Raw genomic sequence first — 5,383 nt, 5'->3', positions numbered from 1 at the left:
GGGTTTGAACCGCCAGCCTTCTGGTTAGCAGTCAAGTACTTTAGCCACTATGCTACCAGAGCTCCTATAGATAGTTTACCTACTAGGAAATCAGCACGTGGGGTTTGTGTTAAAAGCAGGAGAATTTCAATATGAGGGATCCTGTCCTGTGTCCTCATTAGTTCATTTTACTGTCTCTCTTATATGTGTTGTCTCTGCCTGAAATGTATAAATTATTAGTTTTGGAATGAGTTCTTGGTTGAATATAACTTGTTGGGGGAAAAAAAAAAAAAAACAACAACCGAGAGTGGTAGGTAGACATCCTAGATAGTATGTTTTTTCTGTTTGATGCATGTTGCCTCGTCTGTAGAAGGTAAAGCATCATTTTCAAAAGAAATAAGTGGTGAAAGACAATCTTTTACATTCCCTCAAGCAGTTAGAGGTTTGGGAGCATTTTAGGTGCCTTTCATCCACTTGAGAATCATTTTGTCTAATTTTATTACATAATTTTCCCCAAAAAGAACATAACCTGGGAGAATTGATAATAAGTTGTAAACATAATGATCTGGAAAGGGCATTTTACTTCCTGAATTTTTAATGGATATAAGGCCATCTGCTTCTCCATATGGGAGTGTTATCCTCTCACACATTGAAGCCAACACGGTTATAATCCAAAACTACAGAAGAGGCTGCTGCTTTGCTCCTTTTGCTTTACCTTTTATAGAATCGATGAGGCCTTTACTTTGTTTGGAGTTCAGATTTCCTGTTGTTGTATCCAAAGGTCACATAATTCAAAGTATGACCACTTAATTTTTTCTTTTTTTTTTAAAGTGATTACGATGGTGGGCTAATACAATAAATTCAACTTAAAAAAATTTTTTTCATAGCATTTTATTTAGCAAGACATAACAAATGCTAAAATCCTCCTTATTTTATTTATTTTATTTTTTTTTCAATTGTGATTTGGGTGAAAATTTACAGAGCAAATTCACTTTCCATACAGCAATTCACATATACTTTGTCTCATGACATTGACTACAATTTACCACGATGCAACATCTCCCCTCCCACTGCCTTCCAATAGTTACCACTTCCCTGTGTGTATCCCTCCATGCACTCATGCCCCCTGAGCTGTCTCCCTGTGCATAAACAGCCCTTCTTTCTCCCATGGTTGTTCTCTTTAAGGAGTGTATCTACCTCAGGTACATGTTCAATTCACTTTCCTGTCTTTTGTTTGGCTGGAAGCCACAGGTATGGCTTCAATTCCAGACCTGAAAGGCAGCTAGGGGCCATAGTCTGAGTGGTTCCACCAGGCTCTATCAGACCAGCAAAACTGGTACCCCCTTTCCCCCCCAAAATGATTTTGAGTTTTGTTTCACATTGTTCTCCCTCTCTATCCAGGATTTCCTACATAGATCCCCCTTCAAGTGGTTGACAGTGGTAGCCAGACACCATCTAGTTCTTCTGGTCTCATAGTCGTATAGACTGCAGATTGCATGGTGTACCAGTCGCTACGACTAATTGCTTCCATGAATCTTTGGTTTTCTTTATTCTTGTTTGCTCTGGACAAGGAGAGACCCATAGTTGCATCTAGATGGCTGCTTGCAAGCTTTTAAGATCCCAGTTGCTACTCACCAGAGTAGGAGATGGAACAATGTTTTGTGTAGTATGTTATGCCAGTTGAGCTTGATATCCCCTGTGACTGTGGTCCCAAGCCCACAGCTTCAACTACTCTAAAATCCTCCTTATTTTTAAATTATTGCAGTGACACCTAATGAGCTATTAATTCTTCCCCATTAGGATTTTTAAACGTCTTTTTCTTTTTGTGTATTTTTTGTTCCTTGTTAAGAGTTGAATGACTACTTGACAGATGATGAGTGCTTGGTGAAGTTACTGAAATGTTTCTGCCTGAAGCACTTACAGCGGCCCTTGGAAGCTGAATTGTGTTCCGTTCATGTTATTCAGAGGTGAAAACAAAGAGTAAAACCAGCATGCGTCAAATGGTAGGTTCTGGAGAACTGCCATGAGAAAACCATAACAGAGTGCTTTTTCCTCCCACTACTGGCCTTTTTTTTTAACTAGCCTTTTACTTGGTGTTACTAGAGAGAGGACATAGGTGTGTTGCCTTTATTCTTTATGAACAAAATTATAGCCTTAACAGGGACACGACTTTTGGCACTTCAACTTGGTGCTTGGTGTTTACAGATGACGCACAAAAACTAAATTCACACTAGCCAACAAGCGTCCCTCCAAACTCTAGCAGCAATTTCTCGAATCCCTGTAAGATATCTGAAATTCATGCATTTGTTTATCTATTCACTTATACTGCAAACACTGAATACCTGCTGTGTACCCTACATTGTGTTGGGTGCTAGAGATTTAGAATTAAGTGAACAGACTTTACCATTCGTTGTGATTTTAATCTAGTGGGGAAGAAAGGGATGTGATAAGTGCTGTAACTGCTTCTCTTTTGGCAGAGGGCAGTTCTTCTGCACATGAGATGGGATTTTTAATTTCCCTATAGCATTGATGATGTTCTACTACTTTACAAAACATGGAGTTGAATCAAGGTTCAAATGCCTGGCCCTCTTTTTTACATTAGCGTCTCTAAGGCCAGACAAGTAAAGAGATCTTGTGTCATCTTGAGAGTGCAGCCACTCTTCAGCTGTAGATACTGCTCTGTACGATGTAGACCACAGTCCCTATAATTTTCTAAGAAAAGTTCCAAAGCTGGACTTCATGTAAACTCTCCAGGATTTTTAATAGTGGCTCCTTAGTCTTAGGTACCTAGAGTGAAATCTCTTTGGCATTTTGCCATATTACTTCAATTTGTTTCTCAACTTTTGCTTGTTTTCAGTCTTGTTTTGCTCTTACAAGTAAAGCTGTGGTGAATTACCATGTGCATCATTTATATTTGTGAAGGTCGTATAGCATTTGGGAGGTTCCTTCCAGGGTGAAATATGTGTGATTTAGTTACAGATTGCTAAATTCCCCTGCTTTGGGGTTCTGTCACCAGCAATTTATTTGCCATCAGAGTATGTCTTAGCTTTGGTCTTGGCACGAGAGAGTTTTTCTCAGAGAGTTCTACTGAGCTAAGTTAGGCATTTGAAAGCGTGTTACTCGTATTGTTTTCTAGTGCTTCTATATGTTTTATAGCCAGAGTTGTCATAATATTGCTGAAAAACAAAAGTATAGACCAGACTCTAAATAAACATTTTTAAGCATTAACAAGATTCGAAAATATAAAGGGATGAACATCAATAAGAAATAATACAGCTTTTTTATTTCTCAATGAAGTTATTTCCAGAGCACACCCATGGGCAGGAGGAGCTTGCCATTCTCAACTTTGATCTTTAAGAACCTGCATGCATTCATCTATCTAAGGGGAAGAAGTCTAAGTGCTGGATTTAGATTAAGGAATAAAATACAGATTAATATATTAAAAGCATACTATTTATTGCCATATTTTAGGCTCCTTAACTGTATAACAACAGTTTTTCTTTAAAATACTGCATTTTCTCTGATAATAGGCTTAGTGCTATACCTGTTTTCTGAATAATGGGAAAAAATGGTGGAATGATATGTTTCTTGTTTTGTTAAAACTTAATTTCTTTTCATTTGCTCTTTTAGTGAAAAGCTGCTCAAGTATGACCACTACCTAGTGCATTCACTCTATGTGAGTTGGCATTTTTGTACAAAAGTCAAGGAGAAATCGACAAGGCCATAAAGGTCCTAGAAACTGCAAGGTAAGTGATGAGGGCAGCTTTTCCTTGATTGCCATGGAGTAGAGAAGTTTGTACCTGCATGATATTCTGGCTCCTGCAGGTATGACTGTTGTAACCATTATGGTAACAGCAGCAGTAACTTAATATACTTATGAATGAATGAATGAATGCAAAATTAGTAATAATGTTACTTTTGCTACTTATGCTTGCTTTATGTTCATGGCTTTTGTTGTGATTGTGCTATTTGCAACCCTCTTAATGCATAGCCCCCTAACTCTTTACAGGTTTAGTGATTGTGGAAATTCTTTCTTGAGAGATTTCTAACCTGTTCTTTTAGTATTAGAGGTCAGTCTGTAAAGGGCCAGATATAGTATCTATGGCTTTATGGTATAAGGTCTCTGTTGCAGCAACTCAATTCTACTACTGTATGCAGACCAGCCATAGAAGACAAGATGATAACAAATGGGCTTGTCCAGATTTAGAAGGATATTCATGCTTGGTAAAGTAAGGAAACAACAACAACAAAAAAAAACTGACTGCCATCCAGTTGATTCTGACTCATAGCAACCCCCATTGGGTTTTTGAGGTGATAAATCTTTATAGAAGTAGATTTCCTCATCTTTCTTCTGCAAAGTGGCTGGTGGGCTTAAACCACCAACCTTCTGGTTAGCAGTCAAATGCCAATCCCTGGTCTATGTTAACCATATCTGTCATGTCCTTGAAGAGCTACTGATTTGATTAATTTCTTTGCTTCTTTCTCTGACTAAAGTAGTTTATCTTCTCTCTAAAGTACTTTACCATTGCTTTTAAACTTATGAGCATGGCTCCTTTAGGTGGGGCAAAAAGTGATCTATTTGCCCTGAACACTCCACTGTGCAGTAGAGAAAAAATGCCATACAGCGCTAGACCATAAATAGCTTAGTGGTTCACTGGCTGTTCATTTGTCCATTCACCAAGTATTCACTGATCCCCTCTTATGTGCCAGACATATAAGATGATTGAAAACTAAATGGGCAATGGTTCTGCTGTCTTCATGGGAAGGAGATATTAAATAAACAAATAAAAAGAATATCAGTGATACGTACTTTGCTGAGATTTACAATGTGATACAGAATACTTGGGTATTACTTTATATTGGGTTAGTCTAGAAGGTTTCCTTGAGGAGGTGGTGTATTGTACTTCATATCTGCATAATTGAAGCCATTTGTAAGAAAGATCATGAGGCAGAAACGCTGCTGGGAATCCTCTAGATTATGGGATTGAGTCACTTGATCAATGCTGATGCTTTTGACTGGGATGGGGAAAAAAAAAAAATTCTGTTTGGGCCATGATAATTTGAGATGCCTTGACTATGCAAAGGCATTTGACTATGTGGATCTTAACAAGTTATGGATAACATTGTGAAGAATGGGAATTCCAGAAAACTTAGTTGTGCTCATGAGGAGCCTGTACATGGACTAGAGGCAGTCATTCGAACAGAACAAGGGAATACTGCATGGTATAAAATTAAAAAGGGAGTGTGTCAGGGTTGTATCCTTTCACCATAGTTACTCAGTCTGTATGCTGAGCAAATAGTCCTAGATGCTGGACTCTATGAAGAAAAACACAACATCAGGATTAGAGGAAGACTCATTAACCACCTGCAATATGCAGATGGCACAACCTTGTTTGCTGAAAGT

The 5,383-nt window shown here is 38.2% G+C and overlaps 1 pseudogene; it reads left to right on the top strand.

Annotated features, from left to right (window-relative positions):
• LOC103210305 overlaps positions 1 to 5,383 on the top strand; it is an 85,619-nt pseudogene that overhangs the window by 74,960 nt on the left and 5,276 nt on the right.

The sequence above is a fragment of the Orycteropus afer genome, unplaced genomic scaffold (assembly GCF_000298275.1).
Source record: "Orycteropus afer afer isolate SDZICR_OR568_19922 unplaced genomic scaffold, OryAfe1.0 scaffold00584, whole genome shotgun sequence".
NCBI lineage: Eukaryota > Metazoa > Chordata > Mammalia > Tubulidentata > Orycteropodidae > Orycteropus > Orycteropus afer.
The sequence above is the reverse complement of the archived record's forward strand: the minus strand, read 5'-3'. Positions and strand labels throughout refer to the sequence as shown.